The sequence below is a fragment of the Phragmites australis genome, chromosome 1 (genome assembly GCF_958298935.1).
Source record: "Phragmites australis chromosome 1, lpPhrAust1.1, whole genome shotgun sequence".
NCBI classification, from domain to species: Eukaryota; Viridiplantae; Streptophyta; class Magnoliopsida; order Poales; family Poaceae; genus Phragmites; species Phragmites australis.
The window spans coordinates 20,347,736-20,375,278 of NC_084921.1; the positions used below are offsets into that span (position 1 = coordinate 20,347,736).

General features: G+C 44.2%; 1 long non-coding RNA gene across 1 annotated transcript; it reads right to left on the reverse strand.

Moving 5' to 3' along the window:
• Positions 1-2,284: 2,284 nt before the first annotated feature.
• On the reverse strand, positions 2,285-7,101 carry LOC133912466 (uncharacterized). The gene is made up of 3 exons (XR_009908808.1): positions 6,781-7,101; positions 4,822-6,068; positions 2,285-2,357 (listed from the first exon to the last, which is right to left on the reverse strand). It is a non-coding gene; the product is annotated as an uncharacterized LOC133912466 (long non-coding RNA).
• Between the last annotated feature and the right edge of the window lie 20,442 nt (positions 7,102-27,543).

Here is a 27,543-nt window from a genome sequence, read left to right on the forward strand (position 1 = left end):
GTCGTCCTCTGAAGACTACTCACTAGAAGGATCACTGCGGCGCGGCCTCTTGGGAGAGGGTGAGAGAACGGACTGGTCCTCTGAGTCGGAAGAGCTGGACATTCCATTGAGGCTTTTCTGCAGCTCCCTGATCTATGCTTCGGCATCACGAAGGCGCTTGCGGGTGTCCTGAAGCTCGTCCAAAGCTTCATCCAAGTCCTCGTGCAGTGTGGTGGCCAGCAGCACCTGCTCTCGAGCCACACCGCTATGCTCGTGGGTGGTTGCCTTCACCTTGATGTCCCGGCTTCCATGCTCTCGACGAGGGAAGTAGTCTTAGGAGGTCCCCCTCAGAGTACTCCTGTGGCGCTCACAGACACGAGCCAGTGCCTGCCTTGCTGCGTCTCGAATCCCCGCCTCGAAGCTTGCACGGATGGCCATGGCTTTGTGGATGCCCACGATCTCATAATTGTCGTCGCCTTCTGGAGAACCGTAAAGGCACACCTCCATTGTCCAATCCTCACGTCCTGGACGAATCTGGCGAAGACCGTGGTAGACAGGCGCCTTGGTGTACCCTAGACGCTGCAGCATTTCCACCAGTATCATTGGTGCCTTCCCTACTTCGAATCCCTTGGAATGGTACAACTTCTTGCTTCCGTTCATAGGGATGGTGACTCCACGGCTGGGTCCAGCAGAGGTGTTGGGTGCAAAGGTTGCCGGGGCACGGGGAGGAACATAGCCGCCGGTGGTCTTGCGGGCAGTCTTCTTGATGCGGGCCATCTATAGTTTGGAAACAAGAGAGAATTAGTAAAATATTTTTAATAAAGCAGTAAAATGAAGCTCAAGGGTAAATGAAGATTTTGCAAATATATAGTTTTTATAAATTAATCCTTATTACGCGACCATTTCTAACTAGGCTTGCGACCTACGGTCAACACGGCTCTGATACCACTTCTGTCACACCCGGTTTTAAGACCAAAACCAGATGTAAACTGTATGTGCCAGGATCAGTTATTCATACATATAGCGACTTCATTAGTGTAACAGACACATCGTTTCTTATTACATCGCTAAATTATTACAAAATGACCACACACGGGTTTATAGAAAAGAACACCACAACGGAAAAAGGAATGGCGTAGCTCCAAGCCAACAGGTAGCCGACCGAGAGTTCCACAAGCCTAGAACTCGGCATCATCCTCGGGGGAGTCATCCTCAGGAAATTCTTCAAAGGTTTCACCTTCTGAAACAGCAAGCGTGAGTATTTCCAATACTCAACAAGTGGGGGAAAAATGAATTTAATATGGTGGCTTGAAACAAGGTTTCCTAATCTAGGGTTTCATTAGCATAAAAGCCGATTTTTAGCCCTGAACTATGGAAAACGAATTTTTATTTTAACCGAGAAAAGATGTACCAAAGATTTTCTTTAACCTCCGGGAATTCAACCCAATTCCCAAAGATCTTCTTTAACCTCCGGGAATTCAACCCAATTCCCAAACCAAGAAAAATACCCACCCGACTAATCATGCGAGGGTCCAGGCTGCTCATAACCGTGAGCACGGCTGAATATTCAGTTTGACACTCTGCAGAGTTTGTGCACTTTACCCACGAGTCGTGATCTTCTCTGTTGCCGGTACCTGATGGTACCTTACACACTTCCGGGGTGTGCGCCAAGAGATCACTACGAGGCTTTTCCAGAGAGTCTCCCAGTTACGCACTTGCCCACTGAGGTTTCACTGCCGTACATAAGTGGAGTAACCCTCCACCCCAGAAGCCCCCTCTTGTGCCGGGTAGAATCGGGAAGTAACCCTTCCTTATCTACACATATGATTGGCTCATACAACCTTGGGAGAACATCTAGTTACTAGGCCAAGCCGTACCATATTGGTCTCATGGTTACCTTGTTTGCCATGGGTGTTCGCTCCACGAACCAGTCCTTAAAATGGTCTGGGCAAGACCTCCAATAACCCCATAAGGGTATACTACCAAACAACCAATCATGCTGGGAAAAGTACCCCTTTCTTGCCCAAAACCCCAATTATCTTTGTTGTTAACTCCCTTAACAACATTAGTTTCCATGATATTCTTCCTATATAAATTTTTAGTTCATAACTCAAGATTCATCATCCTACACGCTACATGTTCATCTAAAGCATGGCTAAGCATAAACATGATGATCTGGTATGGATAAAACACCTATTTCTAACACTAGTATTTGCTATACTACCCATTTGTAAAACAGCATGCATATTTGTCAAAGACTCGCTTTATGTAAAAACTAGGTTCTGCAATATGGTCAAGACACTTGCCTTCGTCGAAGTGTTGCACAGGACCTTCAAAATCTTCCTCTTGAAAGTTGCCGAACTCCTGGGCTGAACCGTCTACACGAACACACAATCTAACATAAGAACAGTACACCAAACATTCCTAAAACTAGATGAAAACCCTATAGACAGATTCTACGCGACGCTACGATTGCTAGAGCGCGAAAATCGCCTAAATCGGAGCTACGAACAAAAAGTTATGATTATTTGAAGTTATAGGGGCTATTCTACAAATTTTACTTGAATTTCAGAGAATTACCGAATTGTTTTTATACTGAAAATCTTATTTATAAACAAATCCAGGGGTTTCTATAAAAGTACAGAGCTTTTATGTGGTTACAGAGAAGTCTAGGGGCTAAAGTGCAAGGTTGCCATTTTCCAGAATTATTATGATTCGGAAATGACTGGATAAAGGCTTCGATGACATGGTATTGAAACATAGGCAGATTGGATGACATGGCAGGCTGATATGGACGATGACATGGCTCTGCGGCTGATTGGGATTATGGAGACGACACGTGGAATTATATGATTGGCTGGGCGAAGAGTTATTTTGCACCTAATCTGGATCGTTCATCACGGATCGGACGGCCAGGATTCAAAAGGGCTTCGGCCGGCGGTGCAAGCTCGGCGGCGACTAGCCGACGGCGACGCATGGTGGCGGGGCTCGCCGGAGATGTGCAAAGTGCGCGTCCGGGCTCCGTTTGCAACAGGAAAAAGCTTAAAACGGAGAGGAGGAGCAGGGGGTCCTCACCGAGGCTTCACAGTGGCTGGACACAGCTCGGTGATGGCCGGCGACGAAGGAGGGCGGCCAGCGGGGTCGTAGCTCGATGGGAGAAGGCTACGGCGGCAGAGAGGCACCGAGGGGCGGCGGAGAAGCCGTCTCGTTCTCCTGCGAAGCTGAGAAGGTGGTTAGAGAGGCCGGAGACGACACGGCGGCGTGAAAATGGTGGCGGTGGCACACACTCACCGGCGGTGAAGAAGAAGCCGGCGTCGGGGAAGAATCCGAGTGGAAAAGGAGGAAACGGGTGCAAGATGTGCAGGACGTCGCAAGGGAGATGATGGAGGGCTTAAATACGCAAAATAGGGAGAGCATCGGCCGGAATTTGAAGAGAGGCCGGCGGCGGCCATGGCGTTCAATGGTGTCGGTTTCCTTGCTTTGATTGGGCAATAGGAAGAGGTAGAGAAGGGGGAAACGGGCGGAATCGCTCGGTGGGGATTTATGGCATTGAATCCAGCCGATTTTGGAAGGGGAGGGGGCGCGGGGAGGCGCCGATTCGGCGGCGAGCCGGCGGAGGGGATCGGGCGCGCTGGAGGTTGAAGAACGGAGCCGGCGGGTTGGCGCGGCTCGGCTCGGGTGGGTCCTGCATGGCAGCGGAACAGAGGGCGGGAGTGGGCGGCTCGGCCTAGCACAGCAGGCCGACTCGGCGGGGCGGCCCACACGGGAGGAAGGAGAGGGGAGAAGGGGGGGGGGGGTTTGGGCCGAGGGAGAAGGAGGATTTCGGCCTGAGAGCACTTTCTGATTTTCCAAAACCTTTTCCAATTGAATTTCATCAAATTTTCACATGAGGTTTTAAAGCGGCGAAACCTAGCGAAATTTTGCAAACTTTTTCCACCTAATAAAACGTTATTGCATCTACAACGGCAAGAATGCATTCAAACAATTATCCTAGGTTAAATTTATTTTAGAAATTAATTTCCTATTGAGCTAAGTTGCAACACCTGAGTTAATTTCTACGAAAGTTTTAAATTATTGCAAAAATTTGAATTTTGGGTGTTACCAGCGCAGCGGCGCACGACGGCGAGTGGCAGCGGCGCGCACAGCAGCGGCGATGGCGTCGCAGCACCGGCGAGCGGCGAGCGGCCGACGCGGCGGACAGCAGCGGTGCCCGGCTCGCAGGCGCGCGACGGCGCAGGCACGCGGCGCAGAGGCGCGGCGAGCCGGCGGAGACAGCACGACGTGGCGACCAGGAGAGAGAGAGAGAGAGAGATAGAGATAGAGAGAGAGAGAGAGAGAGAGAGAGAGAGAGAGAGAGAGAGAGAGAACGCGAGAGGGAGCGAGAAGCCTCTGGATGGATGGGTCGGGTTGACGACCGAACCATCCGTCTTTTATAATTTTTTTTTTATAAAATCAACTGTTTAGATTTATTGGGCTTGTAACGGGTCAGAAAGTGCTCGGAACAGACATATGTATAGCAAAATGGGTTCGTCTCGATGAGATGAACGCAACCACGGTCTCCGATCGTTCATACGAGCAACGGATCAAAAAGTCAAATTTTGGTCAAACCTCCTCTTTTTTTCCTCTCAAAAATTCGGTATTACAAGAAAGCAGGTTGATCGAGTACAATGTAACAAAGAAGGAATATAGCTGGATGTTATAACTTGTCACACAACTGGAAATTACGAAAAGATGTCTTAACTTTGTATATAGGCTAAAAGGTACTGTAGCAGCGAACCTATAAACAGTACATTTAGGTCATCGCAGAAGTTACATAAAAAAAATGAGGAAGTTCGAGCTCACCTTAATTTGGTTCAAGTAGAAAGCTTCATTCCAATCATATCCATAACCTTGAAACGTGTATCAATCTGTCCCTTAAAAATGTAACATGCAGCTGCCTAACAAAGAGCACAAAATATGAAGATATATTCAATCTATATTTATCATTTCGGTATAATCAATCATCAATAAAAATGGTCTTGATATTCATCCATCTGCATATTGTACGGAGAGCAGTCAAATGAAACGAACATCAATCTGCATGTGTGACTGTTTGGAGAGCAGTCAAATAAAATGAACAAAAGAGACAAAAAGCCAACACAATATATGCACATTATGGTAAGCAACTGAAACTGATACTCTCCTACTACTACTCTCTTGCCTCCTAATATTCTATTTATACGAATGGAGGAGCCAGTATGCATATTGAGCAAGGTTTATCAACTTGTCTTACCGAGTTCCTCCTAATTTTGTTAGGCAACGGCATATCTTTGCCTGAGTAACGCCAAATCAAACAAAGCATAACAAACAAATGCAATCAGCTAAAAAAAACAAATGGTATCGGCAGCGCTATTGTATAGGCTTGTTACATTATATAGTTGCCAAGTGTAAATTCAGCAAAATATTTATGAAATAGCTTGGAACTCTAAAACGAGGAATGAGGAAAGATATCACCCAACAGAACACTGAAAGGTTAAACTAATAACACACTAGAAAAAGGATATACTGAGGAAACACCTGTCCAATGAGAACTATTACATAAGTGATCAGTTGACTCTATCATTGAGTAGACTGCATTAAACACCTTTTATTTGGCGTGCCCCCACCTGTTGCTCGGTGGCAATATATGAACACTGCTGCTGGTCAACAGACACAAACCAAAATTTTCTTTTTTATGATCATGAATTCTTTACGCTTATCACTTCTCATGTTTTGAAATAACTATTTCCCAAGACAAATGCAACTTGAAGCTGAAAAAGACTATCACATGTAGTTAATGGAAAGCTATGATAAAGTGTTCAAGATATTCTACTTTCCTGTAACCTGAGGGCATTCCACTGAGGAGAGGATCGCTAACTGAATACCTTGGTGGGAATACCAAACTACATAATATTGATAGACCGCTTGGACATACGATCAATTTTGTACTGGACAACGTCTTAGCCATTGTCGATGGATTCTGACGACTCAGTTGTTGATAGCTCACTGTGACATTGCTTGGACCTAGATATCTCAAGTAGCTATACAAACTGTGTTGCATATGGGAAAACCTGAAATCAGTGGGCAATTTTGAATTAGAAATTCAGACATTGGTTATTTAAGAGATAGTATAACATGATGGGAGAATATCACAACATATATGCAAACCGCAAGCCAAAGTAAATATTGTTGCCAACTGAAGAAATAATGAGAAAAAAAAGCATAGGTAAATACTGTGTCTACTCAATTTCGAGTCCTAGGATAACCTGGGTGCTTTTGTTCTCTCCTCTAGTTAGTGTCAAAACTCACTACCAGTTTTTATTTATTTATTTTTAAAAGACTTGTAAGGTATTCCTGACAATTTTCCCCATATTTATATATGGCACTGCTCCATGATCCCATGATATATTTAAACTAAAAGATGGATACGATTCAAAAATACAAAACAATCATTCATGATTTCATCCTACTTAAAGTAACAAATTAACCAAATAAAAATATAAGAAACAGACATGTATAGTCTAAATTTTATCCAAAGGTACAAAAACGTTCTTGGAAACATAAATGAACTCAAATGTTAACTTACAAGGTTGCATGTAAGAACAGGTAATTATAAGAGACAGATGTGAGCAGTTGTGGATGTGTAAAAGAGAGGGTATATCGTGTTGGCCACAATAGCACGAGTATTTTCTGACAACCACTACAACTCTAGAAATAACTACATAATCAACTGTAATATGTGGTAACTATAATAGTACAGGATGGACATCAGAAAGTACTTACATAATCAGAAGGGGTATCAGAAGAAACTTATGTTTATATGTTCAGCAGAGGGAGGCAAAATTGCAGAAATATTCAGCAGCATATTATCATCTAGATATTAATGATAGAACCAACGAATCGAAAACTTCCAGATACGATCAGCAATGTGTCCCTCATATATTGAAGCAAACCATTCTACATGATCAAATGTGCCACATTAATCAGAGCAGATCAACTATTCAAGCAAGGGGAGCAAAATCTAGGTTGAAGTGAACAACTCTGCATTGATACAGTCAACAGGAAGATCTTCTTTGAGGGGGAAAAAATCAAGTACGCATATAGTTTAACTTGTCCGTGAGGACTCGAACACAGAAGTGCTAAGAGAGGTAGGAATCCACCAGAAAACCACCAAAGTGCTAGCCAAAACCGCCATACCCACCGTTGCAAGCATGCAACCATATGCATGGTTGTCTCAGCCATGCACACCGTATGCATGCTCCAGCCTTGGCCAATCCAGAACCTTGGGTCGGTACAGGAACTCCAGATGGCGCGGAGGCCTTCCAGCCTCTGCACGACGAAGACCTCACCGCCTTAGGAGAGGACGCGGTCGAAGCCACAGCCAAGCAGGCCGCCTTCCTGTGGTTCTGGGCAGTCCATCCCAAGAGTGTTCCCGCTTGGGTTTTGGTCCCAAAGTATCCCCTTCGACAACACCTGGGATACCCCAAACGAGCCAACATCTTCGGAAAGTCTGTCCACCCAGCGTCCTCCTTGGGCCCCTCAGGCGAAAGAGGGTTCCAAGGAGACGCAGGGCTCCGGGGTGTGCAGACCCCGCCAGCGCCTCCGACACCGCCCTCGCAACGCCAACTGCGCGCAGGGAACCCCAAGCCCACCTCGTCCGGGGAGGCATGGTCAGAACCACTTCGGCTCCAAAAGCCGGTTCACCAGGTAGCCTTGATGGTCTCCCAAAGGGGAAGGAGACCCTGGGGAAACCACAGGCTTCGGGACACACCGCCTTCGGCAGCGACCCCAACGACAACTTCAAGCTCCGGTGCCCCCGGAGGCACACGGGTGCATCCTGCACGGACCAGTGTGCGACCATAACAGCAACAACTGCCGCACCCTCATGACCTTTCGGGAGGAATACCTTGGAAGACAAGCAGGATACCTGGCCGCAGAAGGACCAGCGAAGGATGACGCAGGGTTCGGAGGCCTGGGGCAAACTCCTGGGCAAATCCCCGGCCCCTCAACCCTGTACCGTCACTACCAACCCTACTACCAACGATATTATATCTAGCAACGAGAACTGATTCGAGGACATGCCGTCGCCAGACTCCAGACGGATTACCTCCGGAGCCGGGCAACAGCTAAGGGCCGAGGCGATCGAGGACCGCCTCTCCAGACTAGCCTTCGACTACGCCTCCAACATGCCGTCGCTAAGCTCTGGACATATTACCTCCGGAGCCGGGCAATGGCTTAGGGCTAAGGGGGTCAAGCACCACCTCTCCCAGCCTAGCCATAGGTTTTGAGGCCTCCAAGTCTCGCAATAGAGGCCTTATTTCTACAAAGGTACATCCACTGTTAACTATCAGTAGTTTACCTACTGATCTATCTTTCACAGAGCAAGGTTAGAGTACGTTGGAGGCCTCCAACCTTATTGCTAGAAGTCTTTTGCAATAGATAGCCACTAGGTGGAAGCAGTAGAACTTAACTTACATCCTCATTTAGCATAAATAGTTATATAACGTAGCTATGTTTATACTACAACTAGCTTCTTATTTCCAACAGTAGAATGCAAAACTTAGCTAGTATAACCATGCAAAATCCCTACACTCCCGCAGATGCATCGTGCCTAGGTCGCCTGGGGGCGGGTCTACCCAGGTTTCCTGGAAGGCATTGTGCGGTCTCGGAAGTGTAGTTACCACGTATCAAGGGATTTCCTTGATAGACCGTGTTGTGGCGCCACCCGTAGGACATCTTCGGGTGGCGTGACAAGCCCACGTACCGCGGACATAGCATGCCTAGGTCACCTGGAAGGCAAGATTGCCTAGATTTCCTGGAAGGCATTGCGCGGTCTTGGTAGACAGTGAAGCCCACACACCGGGGGTGCCACTTATGCCTAGGTCACCTGGAAGGCAGATTATGCCCAGGGTGCCCTGGAAGGCATTTGCATAGCCTCAGGTGTCGAAGCCACACCCCGGGGGATGTCCTCGGTGGCGGAGATGCGGTGCTCTGAGGAATGCTGTCGTAAGGAATCCTCGTTGCACGACATACTTATACACCACGGGCGTAGCATGCCTAGGTCACCTAGAATTCAAGATTGCCTAGGTTTCCTGGAAGGTATTGTGTAGCCTCGATAGTGTGTAGATGCCGGTTACCAAGGGACTTCCTTGATAATGTAGTTGCGGTGCCCCTGAGGGATTTCTTCGGAGGCATGACAGGGCCACACACCAGTAAGCACTGCTTGCCTAAACCCAAGGTCACCTGAAAAGGTTTCTCTGAGGGTAGGCTTTGCCCTGGTAGGCAGTGGAGCCCACACACTATGGGCGTAGCATGCCTAGATCACCTGGAAGGCAAGATTGTCTAGGTTTCCTGGAAGGTAGTGTGTAGCCTCGATAGTGTGTGGATGCCGCATATGAGGGGATGGCCTTGATGTGAGGATGCGGTGCTCCAAGGAATGCTATCGCAAGGAATCCTCGTTGCACGACATGCTTATATGCTGCGGGCGCAGCATGCCTAGGTCATTGCTAAGGCATCAAGCCTAGGTTTCCGGGAAGGTATTGCATAGCTTTGGTCGTATAAATGCCATGCGCCAGGGCACATCCTTGGTGGACAGTGTTGCGGTGCACCCTGGGCGTTTCCTTCAGAGCATGACAAGCCTACACACTGCGGGCGTAGCATACTAAGATCACTTGGAAGGCAAGACTGTCTAGGTTTCCTGAAAGGTATTGCGTAACTCCGATAGTGTGTAGGGCCTTCGGCATTACTACATGCCAAGGAGTCTTACAAAACCTCCGACAAAAACGGAGAGTCTTACAAAACCTCCAACAAAAACGGAGAGTTTTAGAAAACCTTCGGCAAAACGGAGAGACTTCGAAAAACCTCCGCACAACGGAGAGTTTTACCAAACCTCTGGCAAAAAATGGAGAGCTTTACCAAACCTCCACACAACGGAGAGTTTTACAAAACCTCCGGCAAAGACGGAGAGCTTTACCAAACTTCCGCACAACAAAGAGCTTTACAAAACCTCTAGAAAAAACAAAGAGCTTTACCAAACCTCTACACCAGAGAGAGTTTACCAAACCTCCGTCAAAACGGAGAGACTTCCAAAAACCTCCGCACAACAGAGAGTTTTACAAAACCTCCGGCAAAAACGGAGAGCTTTACCAAACCTCCACACAACAGAGAGTTTTACAAAACCTCCGGAAAAAACGAAGAGCTTCCATATTATATTATTAAACAATTAGTACATCAAGAGGACACATACAAAAGCGACAGTACAAAGATTGCTACGAAGAAGATAGACCCAGACAGAGCAAACCAGGGTGAGAAAGAGTACAGGGTGACTAAGTCAAGCCATGGGCCCACAGCAAGGCCATGGTCGACCGTGAGACATGAATGCCTCACAACTTCACCAAGAGCTCCCTCCAGAAGACCGCCTCCACCTCCTACTGGTCCTAGCAGGGGCCACGCATGGGGCGGTGTATGCGCCTCATCTGCAGCCTGCCACTGCGGAAGCCGATACAGTAGCCGGCTCCTGAGCTGTCGGAGGACGAAGAAGAGTATGAGGAGGTCGCCGACGAGGCCATCTCTCTCGCCTTCCCAGCCTCCTCCTTCGCAGTCAAAGTCACCATCATCTCCGCAGACGCCTGCTTCTCCTCATTACTCTCCCCCTGCAGGAGATCCCAGTTGGTCTCATCATCGTCGTCGGAGATATCGATGATCTTGGCGGGAGTGGCCTCCCAAGCCAAGGGTCAGGCCGGAGCGGCAGGCAGCCACCTCCCCTGTAGAGATGGAAGCGGTGTGGCCACCGACGCCTCCACCGACGACCGAAATAGTCCGGCTCCTGAAGAAGTCGTTGAGATCATCGACATCTCTGAAGAGGATAAGGAGGAAGACAACGCCATACTCAAAACAAGGTTAACTGCTCACTCGTAGGGCCACGGAGAATCCAGCCGGGTGACCCCAGCTTTATACCCGGGCCAAGCAGCCACGTAAGCTCGGAAGATGAAGTGGAACCGACGCAGCGATGTCCCCCATTGAATGCCTAAGGGGACCGTGGCTATACCCCGATCGTTCCGCCTATGCGTGGCAGCGTTCCACGACGAATGCCTTGTTTTCTCGCACAGACATCCCATCACATTAATAACCCAGACTCCTTTCGGCGCGTGACAGGGGCGTGGGCACAAGACCCTAAATGACCCCCCACATTGTCCAGTCAGAACACGGCAGTGGCACGTCTCATCCTGCCATGGAAACACGTAGATTGAAGAACTGGCATGTAAGGAGTAGAATTGCAGATCGGGCAAAGACTTGGGTGAATCTTTCACTCCAAAAAGAAAAAGATGCTCAAGGGTGCTTGCTGGTCCTATTGTTGAAACTGAGGTGAGAAGAAGCAATCATATTAGATCTTTGAATGATAGGTTCAAAAGGAATTCTTGTGCTGATAAAAATTGTTTTGCATGCTCTATCAAGCCTCCTAATATTTCTTCTAGGGTGATCAGAAGCCTGGGGGATTCTTTCTATAAGATTGATCCATCAAAATTGACTGATGAACATCTTGGCAGGAAAAAAGATTTGAACCAACCAGTTGGGACCTCCAGGGCCTCCTCAAATGAGACTTCCTCTGCTGAAGCCAGCTCCTTGAGGGCTGAGGGGAACAAGAAGAGTAAACAAGCCTGTGATGGAGCATCAATAAAGAAGAACAAGAAATGAAGCTAAAAGTTTAGTTATTTTAGTGTTTTGCCATCCTAGAGATGTGCATCTTTTGAACTTCTGTTCTGTTTATTTATATTTGGAATCTATGTGTATGCTAAAGCATATTAATGGTAACTATCTGCATGATGTTCATGTGGGCTATAGTCTCAAGTTTTAACCTCTTAATATCAGTGAATCAGCAAACAAGATCCTCAAATAGAAAATGGAATATTTTGTGCTGGAACATTAGAGGAATTAATGCTGATGGAAAATGGAATGCTATTAGAAGCAAGATCTCTAAAACTGGTTGTGACATTCTTTGTATTCAGGAAACAAAGAGGGAACTTTTTGATCTTTCCTATATCAAGAATTTTTGTCCACGAGATTTTGATGGCTTTGAGTACCATCCTTCTAATGGTTCCTCTGGGGGAATTCTAATTGTTTGGAAAACCTCTAGATTTTTGGGACACAGATCCATTAGCAATGATTTTGCTCTCACTGTGGAATTTTGTTCTGTTCACTCAGGAGCCCGGTGGTTCCTTACAAATATTTATGCGCCTTGCACAGCTTAGGGGAAAGTTCAGTTCTTAGATTGGTTCAGGAATGTGGACATATCTGATGAGGAAGACTGGCTTATTATGGACAATTTTAATCTGTGTAGATCACCTTCTGATAGAAATAAACCGGGTGGGAATATCAGGGATATGCTCAGTTTCAACAATGCCATTAGTCAACTTAGTCTCGTGGAACTCCCTCTCAAAGGGAGATCTTTTACTTGGTCCAATAACCAGCTCTCTCCCCTCCAAGTCAGACTTGGTTGGTTTTTTTCCTCTTGTGCTTGGACTTCGACCTATCCAAACACCTTTGCCACTGCTCTCTCTAAAGAAACTTCAGATCATGTTCCATGTCTTGTGACCATTGGCACTGAAATTCCTAGTGCCAAAATATTCAGATTTGAAAATTACTGGATTGAGCATGAGCACTTCATTCATATTCTGCAGCATGGTTGGGCAATCGCAATTAATCAATCTGATAAAGCAAAGAGCACTGTGGCCAAATTCAAAAATTTGAGAAGAGTCTTTAGGCACTGGTAGAAAAATCTTTCAAGTCTTGCTGCTTTAATTTCCAATACCAAAGCTATCATTCTCTGGATTGACACTTTAGAGGATTTTAGAGACCTTACTCTTCTTGAAAGGAATTTTAGGGATACTCTTCAGCAGCATCTTGCCCATTTACTTCATCAGCAGAGGATTTATTGGAAACGAAGGGGCAGTTTAAATTGGATCAAGTTTGGGGATGAATGTACTCAATTTTTCCATGCAAATGCCACAATTAAGCATAGATTATGTCATTGACAGATGCTATGGGGAACTTTCATACATCTCACGATCAGAAGGCTATTTTGTTATGGGAAGCTTACAGGGATCGTCTCGGCACTTCGGATTTTACTGAAATGCACTTTGACTTGTCTAGTTTGTTCAATCCTTCAAATGACCTTGATTGGTTGGAGCTTTGCTTCTTTAGGGAAGAAATAGACAAGATAATTGTTGTCCTCCCCTCAAATAAGCCTCCAGGTCCAGATGGTTTTAATGGAGTTTTCTTAAAAAAAGTGTTGGGTTGTCATTGCACAAGATTTTTATGATCTTTGTCAAGGGTTTTGGGACAGAAGTATAAATTTTCAAAGCATCAACAGTTTCTTTCTTACTTTAGTACCGAAGAAAGATAATCCAAGTCTTGTGGGGGATTTTAGGCCTATCTCTTTGCTTAATTCCTCCATTAAGCTAATTACAAAAATATTGGTAGATAGATTACAAAAGGTTATTATTCCTCTCATACACAAGAATCAATATGGATTCATTAAGGAGAGATCAATTAAAGATTGTTTGGCCTGGTCCTTTGAATATCTTCACCTTTGTCACTCTTAAAAAAGAAAGTGTTCTCCTAAAATTGGATTTTGAAAAGGCTTTTGATAAGGTCGAACATCAGGTTATCTTGGATATCCTCTTGTACAAGGGTTTTGGTCAGCGTTGGATCTCCTGGATCTCAGATATTCTTCACTCTGGCACCTTTGTAGTTTTTCTAAATGGGGTTCCTTGAAAAAAATTTCATTGTAGAAGAGGAGTAAGATAGGGGATCCTCTTTCTCCTCTCCTCTTTGTTTTGGTTGCAGACCACCTTCAAAGCATTCTTAATAAAGCCAAGGAGCAGGGTCTAATTCACCTTCCTATTCAAAATGGTCTTGATCAGGACTTTCCTGTAGTCCAATATGCAGATGATACATTACTTGTGTTACCAGCTTGCTCTAGACAACTAGTGGTGCTTAAGGCTTTGCTTAATACCTTTGCTGACTCAACAGCCTTAGGATTAATTACTCAAAATCTGTAATGGTTTCAATTAATGTCTTTGATGAGAAAATGGAAATTTTGGCTAGGACTTTCAATTATCAAAAAGGGTCTCTCCCTTTTACTTATTTCGGTCTGCCTTTGGGTCTTGTTAAGCCAAATCTGGGAGATTTCCTTCCTCTTATTACTAGGGCTGAGAGAAGGCTCATTTGTACTTCCACCTTTCTATCTCAAGCTGGTCGCCTTGAAATGGTTAACACTGTGTTAGCTTCTTTGCCCACTTTCTATATGTGCACCCTCAGGCTCCCTTCTGCGGTCATTAAACAGATTGATAATTATAGAAGGCATTGTCTTTGGAGAGGATCAGACATGAATAGTAAGAAGCTTGCTCTTGCATCATGGAAAATGGTCTGTAGACCAAACAGGAAGGTGACCTGGGAATTATAAAGTTGAGAATTCATAATGATGCCCTGCTCCTTAAGAATCTTGATAAATTTTTTAATAAGAAAGATTTGCCCTGGGTTCATTTAGTCTGGGATAATTACTACACAACTGGCACCCTGCATTCTTCTCCAAGAAGAGGTTCTTTTTGGTGGAAAGATATAATTAAGCTCCTTGATACTTTCAAAGGTATAGCCTCTCCAATTGTTGGAAATGGAACTTCTATTCTTCTTTGGACAGATATTTGGAATGGTTTTGTACCTTTTCATGCCTTCCCAGAACTTTTCTCATTTGCGAAGAATGACAGAATTACTCTTCATGAGGTCTCTCAGTTAAGCAATCTTGCTGAAGCCTTTCACCTGCCTCTGTCTATTCAAGCCTTTCAGCAGGTTCAAATTCTTGAATTCCAAATCTCCTAGGTTAATTTTGAACATCATAATGACTCTTGGACCTATATTTAGGGGAGTGCATCCTTCTCTGCTAGCAGAGCTTATCAATTCCTTATGGGTCATCGATTTATTCACCTAGCTTTCAAATGGAATTGGAGAACTTGTTGTCAAATGAAACATAAGGTGTTCTTTTGGCTGCTTTTGAAGGATAGACTTAATACAAGGGAACTTCTTTGGCGAAAAATATGAACCTTCCATCCTACACTTGTGACCTTTGTCTCTGGCAGATTGAAGAAAGAAGATATCATCTTTTCCTTTCGTGCAACTTTGCGAGAAACTGTTGGAGATTGCTTAATATTCGCACTAATCTTAATGTTAGTATGCTTCAAAACTTCAAGGTCTTCAAGAAAAGACTTGCCGTTCCGTTTGCAATGGAAATTATCACAATCATGTGCTGGAGCATCTAGGGAATAAGAAATGACTGGGTTTTCAATGATTTGACTCCAACTGTTCAAGCTGTTTGGAGCTTCTTCAAGAGAGATTTTGCTCGTATTATTAATCGAGCTAAATATTCTAGAAAGGATGATATGTCTCAATGGCTTGCTTCTTTAGAATAACTTTGTTAGGGCTCGTTTTGGTCTTTGTTTTTGGTTGGTAATTTGATTTTGTACCGTTTCTTTCTTTTTTAATATATAACCAGTAGGGGACGATCCTACTGTTTCATCTAAAAAAAGCTAATTTCATAATTTACTACTCATGTTAGATATACCTGCACAATCAATTGAGATAATTAGTTGCTGGATATATAGTTTGCATGGTAGACTGACCTTGGGTAATTAGTTTACTAGATAATTAGTTTCCTGGCTAATTAGCTCACTCCTTCCATTATCTTTGTTAACTTTATTACTTTGATTAAATATGAGCTCAAGAGGTGACCTAATTTTAGATGTAACCCCAAATTCATAGAGATGGTTGTCCTGGTCTTATTTAGTGTTTTCATCGCAGACGGCATCTTCGAAACGAACCGGGGCTCACACTTTATTTAAAGACATAACCAACACCACCAACGGTAATGTTTATATTGACTACTATTGTTTAAAGGTCCATTCTGATACTAAACAACTAAATATATTTTGTATTTCCTTTAGATGATCTCAACGTTACAACAGATGGCGCGTCTATACAATCCTATGTGCAGCCACTAGTCGTAGATCCCAGAGAACGTAAGAGGGAAAGGGAAAGGGGGCAGTATGCCTAGAATAAAGATGAAATACTAAAAAAAGCACGTAAAAAAAAAAGCATCATTAGCCCAAGCCAATATCAAGAACCATAATAAAATAGTCTCAGATAGCCCAAATGGGAACAAGACAATCCGCGTTGACTAAACTACAAAACACACCAACTGTGAAAGTTGTCTCTTACACGTAATCCCCATATGACATCTAATATTAAATAAACTTTACTAATTTTAATTCAATGTATCAATGTCACAATTTCTATAGGCGTCTCTAACGTTCTAGAGCAGTCCCGCTCTCCTGTTTTTTTACGATGAAGTGTTCTCTTTCAGAGGGAGTCACTGGATGCAACGAGGAAAATAATTCTCCTGGCGGAAATGTCGATTGGCTTCATAGAAATGATGCCTTTGAGATTAAACAATTTCCCATTCTGAATCAAGATCAAAAGAGTGTCGTGAACATTACTCAGTCACACAATTCCTCCGTTCAATTGCCAGGTACCGTGTATAATTATATGTTGTATGCTACTACCATTTTTCCCCCTTAAGTATTGTAGATATTATTTTGCAATCTTTCTTTTTGTCTTGTGATGTCTTTGCCATTCAGTACTTGAATGCATATAGTAGAGATTTAGGTGTAGTTATCAGTTCTTAGTGGATTAGCGTCTAAATCGTCTGGGTGGTTTAATGCTAATCTTTGTAAAATTGTAATAACATAGGAAAGGAACGTGTTCGTAGACCAGAATTAACAACCGAGCAAGTTGAATCAAGGCGTGCAAGTGATAGGGCACGCTATACAAATATGACACCAGAGTAGAAACAGGCAAAGATAGTTCACAAAAATGCGCTCCGCGCTGTACGACGTAACACCACGAGTAAAGATTCAATTGCAATGGAGAACCCTTTGTACAACCTAACAAATGTGCCCCTTACGATTAGTGCCTCCACCTCTGATGGTTGCGCAATCTCTGGCGACTGTCCCACACCTAGTGTTGAAGGTTTCCCTGTAGAAGTGGAGATCTGAGATATAAATGACTATCAAAGATCACATACAACATGTAACACCAAGAGAAAGTCAAACCTTGCTTGCCTGTCGTAATGCGGCCTTCGCAGCTAGACAAAACACGGGAGCTTTTGTTGCATCTGAAGAAAATCCTACAGTAGAAACATAGGACACAAGTTGTGTGGACCGTTTAACACAGCTAGACATTGCGAACAACGGTAATTCCCTCAGTTGTGTATATTTTCCCTCGTATTTCCAATGCAAAATCTACCCTCACGTATGTGAACTCATGTTCATTTGACAGATGACCCCTCTTCAACCTCTCAACCTGCCAACATCATAACGTCTTCAACACGTCCATTTATTAATAAATATGGTAAAGTTCTTGGTTGTATTTGTTTACTTTTGAAATACAATACAAAAGGAACCACTGTTTATCGTAATATTCCACAGGTGATGATGAAGCCATATTCGAAGAGGACACGGACGAGGAGGACTACATGTTTGTTGGTCAAAGTACTTTTTGCACCAGTCGCATCCCTTGTTAGTATCATACTAAGCCTCCTCTAACCCTTTGATGCTAAATATCTTTAGATGGGGACAATAATGAGGATGTTGAATTTGATGAAGCTAACGATTCCATTGTCGTTGCCTCAAGCGTCTCCGATCCGTACGACCACGTGTATAGTAACATACCGCAAAGTGCACACGTGCTTAAGCCCCAACCAAACTGTGAATTCTATGGTGCGAAGAAGTTTGAGTATGATCCTAAGGGGTCAAGTGCAGATTCGGACGCCAAGCATTTTCAGGACAACATTACGTTCTTCAATGGTAATTTCCCATTCACTTCTCTTTATTATCGCCTTGACAGCAAGACCACCGACATGGCAAGTAGTGGTATCTACACGTTTCGAGTCTACAGTCAAATGTACCATAATATACATTCATTTTGAACTAATGGCTTGGACTCAGCGTTTAGAGATGTACTTCTATGATTATGACCCAAGTCTAGAGCACGGGTATCGGCGATGTCGCGAGAAGCAATACCGGCAAGACCAAGAAGTAATCGCGAGGCTGGTTGGCATATTTCGTGACAACCCATACTCTCAGCAGTTCAGGACTACCGTGTGACACTAAATATTGATAATAGGCTTGACCAGAGGACGTATAACGTATCACTCACTTCAGAGGTGGCAGCCGTGTGGGTCGAGGGCAGTGAGCAACAGAAAAACTTCGATTGTAGCGTTATCCTGTATGGGAACAACAACGAGATGTATGGCATCCGGCCATATCATGCGTGCTATGACCCCCTGTCATACCCTTCTTCTTGCAAAGAGGCGAAATTGGCTGGCATCCCAATATCCCAAAGGTTGGCGTATCCATGGATGCGGTTAGGGTGGCTCGTGCGGCGTGTGGTAATAATAATGAGGACATACACTAAGAATATCGTTTATAGAGAGGTCCTCACACCATAGTCGAGGTATGTTATTACTTATTTATCGATTTGTGGCTGATGGCTATAATTCGTTTATCTTTGATGTGATGCATCTAATAATTTTTTTTTTGTTTGCACAGGCTCACTTGTAGGAGATACCCAATTGATATGATGAAGAGAGTAAGGGTAAGGGTAAGAGTAACAACCCATGAAGTTAATGTGCAATGCACATGCTTTCTATTCTTCTATTAAGCATGAGTTAATGTATTTTTGCACATACGTACCATAACAACAAATGATGATGCAAAGTATGTAAACTTAGATGGATGTATTTTGTTGCATTGTATTTTGGAACAGTTGTAACGCAAGGGCACTCAACTCTAAAATATGATAATTATACATACATGCTATATCATAGTTTCTCTTTAAATGCTTGCGTTAGTTATAGTTCATTTACTGAGCCATACTACAATCACTACTCACAATAATCAAATAGTAACCTTAGATTACTCCCAACACCTGATATAATGATGTTGAGCGAAACCTTGTCAACTAGTATGCTTAGGACTGGTTATTCTGCTCTCTTTGGAGATACTTGATCTCTCCTCGGAGAGCTCTTAATCACTTTTTATTATGATCACATGCTTTGTAAATGGGTGTAATATGTTGAGGTGATTTATGGTGTGTGGTGGAAAATGATGTGGTGTATAAGTCGGGTGAAAATTGTTTTGGTGATGGTAGGTAGAGTAGTCCTAAGGTGAGGATGCTCTTGGGGGCTTGAGTAACCTGTATGGTACTCGCTGCCAATGTTGAAGATGCATGACTCGGCCCTATAATGACTAAATCATTACGCTGTTATGCTAAGCCACTCTAGTGCAACCACATGTCCTGAATGGACAAGACTTAACATCTCATTTCTCTGACCAAGCTGGGCACCCTACTAGGAGGGCTAGGAGCAACAAGGATCCAAATGACTAGCTAGCTCTCAACTCGGATGTTACAGAAACCAGAGGTCAGGATAAAAGGGGATTGGCATTCATCACTCGGATGTTATAGAAACCAAATGCTAGTGCTAAAAGGGGACTGACCTCCTAGTATGAGGCCTATGGTTCTTGAGATGTCTTGCGATAGGTGTCCGGCAAAGGAGGGTGGATTAAGTGTCTCAGTATGAATCGCTCCTCCGCTTACAATGATTGGAGGCTGAGCATATTGTGTAGATAAAGTTGTACCGCTCTGCATAGTGTAAATCTATTCGAATAGCTGTGTTCACGGTCATAGATATGCAAAGCAATAACCTCACAAGATTAGCTTTATGGTGTGAGTATCTCTTAATATGTAGTGGGTAGTATGCTCATGTTTTGGAGAAAATCAGTTGTATGCCGTTGAACCAGTTAGGACTATATGTCCTCCAGCTAAAAGATGGGAACAATAGGGATGGGTTGCTTTCTCCTCCAGGGCCAACAACTCTTAATTAATTAATCAAACCTGACTTTTTTTTAACTATTTTAAACTGAGCGTTGCACCTTAATTCATACTGCATATAAAATTGGTTTTGCGTCAAACTATAGCCCTATGGCTTTATCCTTGATTACTCCTCTTATGCATCTATCAACGCCTTAAAGTAGTACTAGGATTTGCGGAGTACCTTTCATACTCAACCTTGCTACTTTCAGTTAAGAGATGGAGTTCAACTCGACCCGAATGGAGATCCAGAGTGCAAGTCTAAGGTCGTGTCCATACCCAAGTTGGTCGTGGCATTGAGTTACCTCGCTTTATTCCGTTGTAGCCCTTCTGCCTGGCCGATCAATCATGAAATTCCAATTCATGAGACCATTGTTTGGTTGTCCAGGTAAATAATTGTTGTGACATGTGTATTTAATATTATTCTGTTGATTTCTGCGTATATCAGTTACTTGATCCAGAGACCGATATAGGGTATAGGGGAACCGGAGATCGGGTCCGACACTAAATATCTTTCAGAGAAGTGATTTTACTTTATAGGTTAACAAAACAACTTCAGATTTTATACATTGAATGTTGAACGGTTGCTCCAGATGCATACGACTAGACAACCATTAAACATGGAAGGTGATGAGGAAGTCCAGGATTTGCCTGGCACTGGGCGGCACTCCATCGCTCGACGCTGGACTCACATGGCTATCTCAGCGGGAGCAACGGACGGGCCGGGCTCATGGTGGTGGCCATGCCACCGGCGGCGAGGGAAGCAATAAAGAGCAATATGCATGGGGTGGGGGGAGGGGGAGGACGAGCATGATGGCTGCCGCATCCGACCTGATACGTGATATCTCCATGTAGCCTTGGAGCAAATTACTGTAATATCCAACCGTTCCCTTCACAATAAGCGTGCAAACTTACAATTTTATCCTAATTAGATGCTACTAAATTAATATATATAATACTATTTGGAGTACATAAAAATTAGAACGAATCGAGGCTTTTGGATCTGAAGAAACGATAGGCTTATATATCATCGTACCGTAAACAAGCTAAAAAGTAAAGGATAGGAGCATCAAGGATGGGATGGCATACTTGAAGGAAGAATGGCAGGCAGATGAAAGCACATCGATAAGGCACGAAACGGCATTGATCTCCTTGTTTGCCATTCACCTAACAAAAACTTCACATCAACAAATTAACTAAACTTCTTAGCAACTCTAGTCTATACCTAGACTGTCGACAAGCGCTAACCATGTCACCCATGCTCACATCCGTTGCCATCAGGTTGGCTGCATCACAGTGCTTTGGCTCCATCCTAGTGGACAAGAGTGCAATTTTACATTTTAGTTTTTTTTCATTTTATACATTTTGAAAAATGGACCCTTTACCTCATCGTCATTTTATTGTATGGTCCGAGCTTTAACATCTCAAAGCCAGCGATGTTAACGCCGAGGTGCCTATCACACGGATGTGTTTACGAGATAAAGACCTCGGCACCAAACACCATTGGGCTGAGACGCTAAAGCTCAATACCACATTTTTTGGATAAAGTTTTTATTGAACTCAGTCAATTACATCGAGTTGATACAATCGAACTGAGAACACTCCCGGCCTCTGTATGCACACAGCCAATGCCACATACCTTGATGCCGACCTAAAGGATCCATTTTCTAACCTAGAGGATCCATTTTAATAAGTCCACATTGGGATCCAAATATCACTACTACACAAAATGTCATCACAGGCGGGTGGTAACACCTTTTCACAGGCATTTAGCGCATCCGCTTGGCACCAAAAGCCTGTGGAAATGAACGATTTTCACAGCCGCAAAACAGACCGCCTGTGGAAATCCATTTTCACAAGCGGTTCCTTAAGCCAACTGCCTGTGTACATGGATTTCCCAGACGGTCCACTTTAACTGCCGCCTATAGATATAAAGATTTCCACAGGCGGTTCTGTAAGAGAACCGCTTGTGGTATGTATTTCTTTCAAAAAAATAATGAGCATATATTTTATTCCCTCCAGATTTCACACAGTTTCAATACAGATTTCAACATCATAGATTTCAATAGCATCAAAGATTTCATAAAATTCAATATTTAACACAAGTATAATAATATTCACAACATCACAAGCCTATATTGCTAAGAGTCTTTCCTCTCCCACTCACAAAGCATCGGATGGCTAGCTAATTCGCCTCCGTGATCAAAGAATCTGCCACTCTTGTGGATGACTTCGTGCATAATAAATCGGCACATGTCATGTTGGACGTTTTGGATATCTTCGTCTGTGAGAGATTGGTTGGTACATTGGATCATCCGTGCCTGGAATGGAAACACAACTAAAAGAGTTAAAACACTACTGACAACAGAAACATAACCAAATAAGAATGTGCAGGCGCAATGATGACTTACGCCCTCAGGGTTCGTTGTGTACCTCCCGTTTACCCTAAGAAATTGGCAAACATAGTATCCACAAAGAACGCTATTAAAACCTTGCTTGTGGCACTATAAATAGAAATGCAACGTATTCGTTAGTTCAATAAGACTCTTCGTCATAAATAATGAGATACAAGCATTAGAAGTGTGTTATTACCGGAAAGTGTGTACGGATCGTCATCGCATCCAGCTTGTCTGTATCGTGTATCCCACCTTTCATTACGTACCACTTGAAGGCCCTATTCGAATGCCAATAAGTAATTATCAATTCATAAATGATTTATAAGAATTTAATGTATGGAGATTTCCTTTACCCCTGTATAACGTCAATGAAATCTTGGTAGGATTTTTGTTGAAGATCGGTTGAGTCAAGGACCATAATTTTGCTCGACTTCGGTATCAGCATTATACAAATATAGTTGTCGCTACATGAATACTTATGTTAGACTCTTGATTGATCAATTAAGTTGAATACTTATGTTAGGTTCATGACATATCACACTTACTTAAAGTTGTAGGGAGCTAAGATGCAGTCCTTGTCCTACATTTCTAGCATAGCCCTTCCTATGTAGAGTGACATTTCGAGCCTTTTTATTTTGGTCAAATCTCTTATGACCCTTGTTACTCTTCCCCTTAATCTTGGGGTCATCAGTCCTCAAGTTCGCGACCATGTTGGGCTGGAAAATTCGTTACGGGTTAATGAATCCGACAGGCCTCTTCAACTTTTCCGCATGGCTAAATTGCATCCTACAGAACAAGTCACTAGTCGTTAACTTCTATAGCATACATTGGTAGATATATGAACATAGGGATAGATTATAGGCACTTACAGGCACCAAACGCTTATGAGATTGACGTCGAGTTTTCTACGGCGCAACAAAGCGTGCATGTTCTTAAAATCCACCATGAGATAGGAGTCTCCGCTTAGATAAACATTAGCAGGGACAGAAGCAGTGATTATGGAGAACCCCGCGTGACATTCCCTCATGTACCATTCGTGGAATTTCCTCATCTCCCATGGACCTTCTTGGAGTTGAAACGATGGCTGAAATGGCTTGCCATGCTCATATTTCTCAGGAACATCCAGTGTAGGCAAGAAATCCATCTGAGAGGTACTTAATATTTTGCCGATTTCTTTCGCGAGATCGCACTTCGCTGGAGATTCCTAAGCGGATGATGCATTTGCTTTTGATGAGGTCAGAAGCCACCTCTTCACCAGATCAGGTAGAGTCTTTTCGTATGGGGTAACCATGACAGGGACTCTCCGATGCTGAGGTGAATGTGGTGGAGGCGCAGACGCTGGAGGCGGAGATGCCGGAGTCGCAGACGTTGGAGGCAGAGGTGCCGGAGTCGCAGACGGTGAAGCAAGATGTGAAGATGCCTGAGGCAAAGATATTAGACGTGGGGGCGAAGGTGCCTGAGGTGGAGAGGCTTGGCCCTGGGGCGTAGAGGCGGGAATGACGCTGGCGATTGTGACTTCTGACGGCTGAAGATGATATCCCGTCTGGGCCACAGAATGAAGTTGCCAACAGCCTCATCGAGAAGCTCGATACCCTCAGGTGTGCTGATGTCTAGCTTGCACTTCATGAAAAGCGGCTGTACCGAGTCCACTTGTACCTTGGTGTAACCGACCGGAATGTCTTGATTGTGAAACATATGGCCTGGAATGTCCTGGCCCATGGAATCCTCAACAGTAAAGTCTCTCTTACCGACCGGAACATGTAGCATGTAGGGGTAGCCTCTGTGTTATCATCCACAGGACATCTCTGGTTATCAGCCTGCATGGACCTAACGCTGCACCGAAAGCCTGGGCTGGTTGGTTGTTCTATCAGCATTAATGCCGCCCTTTCCTTCTCCTTTTCATTCCACATCTTCATGAATTGGACCTTGACCTGTTCTTGTATCAGTTTCTCTAGGGTCTTCTTATATCTATTACAGGTCTTGTACTGGCCCGCGGCATCTGGGAACCCATGCTTCCAAGCCACTTTTGATCCGATGCCTCAAGTGCGACCCGGGTGTTCCTTGTTCCCCAGGGTCTTGGTAAGCAGGTCATTCTCCCTGTCGGGCTCTAAAGACCCTTCCTTAGCAATCCCTTGAATGGCCTGGGTAATCTCCATGGTGTCGGGGCTATTGAAGGCTAAGTCCCTAGACTTGATTCGTTGTGACCGAGCGTAGACCCAGTTCCTGCTTCACTCATCACAATTTTCCAAAGGGTTCGGTTTCCCAGCCCGTGCAACATCTTCTATTTGCCTCCTCCACTCAGGAATTTTGGGGGCATACCCAGACGAGCCCAGGTGATGGTGGTGCTTGTTCTTCTTCGCAAGGTGCTTGAACGATTCACCCAGTTTGATGGCCTCAGGAGTGGTCTTCTGCCTAACAAACTCTGCCCATTGGTCTGGCGTATTCTTTTTGTATTTATTAAAGGGTACCAGGTTCTTCTTCACGAAGTCCTTATTCAGCTCCCTCTTCCAGCCCCGAAAGCTCTTTCCCATAGTTTTCAATGCATTTTGTTTGGCGGCTTCCTCTGTTCCCGAGGGGAATCGGATGGTTCTCTGCAATGTTGCCCATAGGAACTCCTTCGTCTCATCCGGCAGCAACCGCCAATCAATTATAGTGATTGGGACGTACTCCTTGACAAGAAATCAACAACTGTTGCAGAATTTGGCGCAGGCCTCGCGAGGTGCAACAGGCTCCCCTTCAACACCAACCTGTGTTATTGTATAAATGCCGGACGGCAAGTTATTTCTGCTACACTTGCCCCTTCTTCGTTTCAGCGTAGGCCTAGAGGGACCTGAAGTTTCGGGCACAGAGGTAGCAGTGGGTTGTGGCGCAGATGATCGACGCGAAGATTTTTGCACCCTCACCCTTTAGAGAAAAAAAGGAGAGTTGACATGAACAGAAGATATTCCTCCATTTAAGAAGTATAAAATGCATTGACTTAACTAAATACCTCTTCGGCGGGATCTTAGTCGTTGTCACTTTCCCGATGTTGGATCTCCTGATAGCACGGAACAGGGCTCGAGCTATGATACGAGCCCGAGCTTTTGCTGCTATTGAAGGAGGACGGCTGATGCGGGCTTGGGCTCCTATCTGACCTCCTGCTTGCATCCAGCCCATCTTGTGTCGGGGTGTCCTCTATTAGAAGCGGCCTCTGTGCCGGGGCACCCTCTATTGGGAGTAGCCTCTTAGGCTTCATGGTACTTACTCGACAACTGGATTATTGTTACATAGAAATATGCAATAATATTATTTTAGAGGAAAGAAAAGGGATCAAAGTATGTGTTTTAAACTTTTGTACAGGAAAGAAAAGGAATCAAGTGGCATTATTATTGAGCCATACTTAATTCAACTAACTACTTCGCTTTTCTTAGGCTACATTTTTTTGAAGCAAATTGTTGATAAATTCTAATGACATTTTTGAAGCAATTATTCAACGAAGAATGATTTAAGTTTGCACAAACATGAAGTTTCCATCAAGCATGACAAACATGATGTCAGAGGTAGTTCTTGTTGCACACCGTTCTTAAGACTATAAACACACATAACAATAGATGGGCACCATAAATAATTTTCAAAATAGTTCAAGAGATAATTTTGTGAGAGATATATATATCAATGTAAGAGAACCAAATCAAGGAGTGCTAATACTCTTATTCTTTTAATTCGTCGCACTAACTCAATGAGAGTGGATCATTAATCATGATTACACGCACTGAAATTACAGAACAACGTGTACAGCAACAAAAAAGATAGAGAATGACTCTACTTGAGACATGCTGTTTTTTTCGCACTATTTTGGTTTTTGCTCATTGCTTTTATCTGAAATACCTTTCAGGCAAAGAAAGCTGGGTCGCAGCTGAAAAGCCACATTGTTGCAGAGAAACCTGTGGTTGAGTGTGCAAGACTTATTGAAGAATTGGAAAATCAAATTTCTACAATCATTCAAGAAGAAAGGTTAGCTTCTAGCCGTTTCGTGGTAGACTTTTGTTCGAACTATGTGAATAATTTACATCCTTCGAATTTTAGGGAGGAAAGAGCTATACGGAAAGCTGAAATGGAAGTCACAAAGGTTAATCTTCTAAAAGTCCCATTTTATTCTCAATAAATAACAAAGTCTTTTTTTGTTGCCTTTAAATGCCAATTAGTTTATCAGAAATTAGTTTAAACATTCTGGATGGCTATATATATATTTACACCTTTCTTTGCCATTACATATTTGAATATATCAGGCAGAAAATATGATAGCTCATAAGGAAGAGATATATTCACGTCCAAAGCGAACCTGGTTTGCTACTGCAAGGGAAAAGATGCTTTTGGCAAAGGCTACTAAAGTAAGTTCATCCTAATTTTTTTATGTGCTATATATTTATCCCTTTTTTTGGCGAGGTGTTATGCATTTATCTGACGCCAATTGCATTTACAGTATCTTAAACAGCACATATTATTCTTGTGTATATGTATTATATGCATGATATTTTATGTCCATAATACTTTTGGTTAACTGGTTATTCCTATATGGATGGCAATAGCATACATACATTGATTAACCAAAACTTCCATACATGCAGTATTAACCAAAACTTCACTTGGGTGACCACTTGTTTTGCATGTGGCATTTCATCGAACATATGGCATGCACAACTGAATTTACAAAGCTTCTTAATCTATTTGCTTCATCACGATGGCCGGCATTACAACCCTACTCTCCTGGCATCACAACGACACGATGGCCGGCATCACAAAGAGAAGAAGGGCATCACACGGCCGGCCAGAGCACCGGCTACGACGGCTCGGCAGGGAGGGGGATGGAGCTACTCACCACGTATGGCTTCGGTGGCGGTCGTCGTCGTGGGGGGGGGGGGGATGCGGCCGGAGTCGGGAGGAGCGCGTGCCGGAGAGGAGGTGGCCGGAGTCAGGAGGGAGCGTGAGCCGGGGAGGAGGTGGCCGAAGTCGGGAGGAGCGCAACGAGGCGTCACAGGTGGAACCTCCTCGTCGGGGGCGGTGGCGTCGCGGGGAGGCGCCTCTTCATCGCAGATGAGGAGAGCGGCAGCGGGGGGGGGGGGGGGGTGGCGGCATCGGGGAGACAGCGAAGTCAGCTGGAGTCGAGGAGAGCACGTGGCCGGAGTCGCGG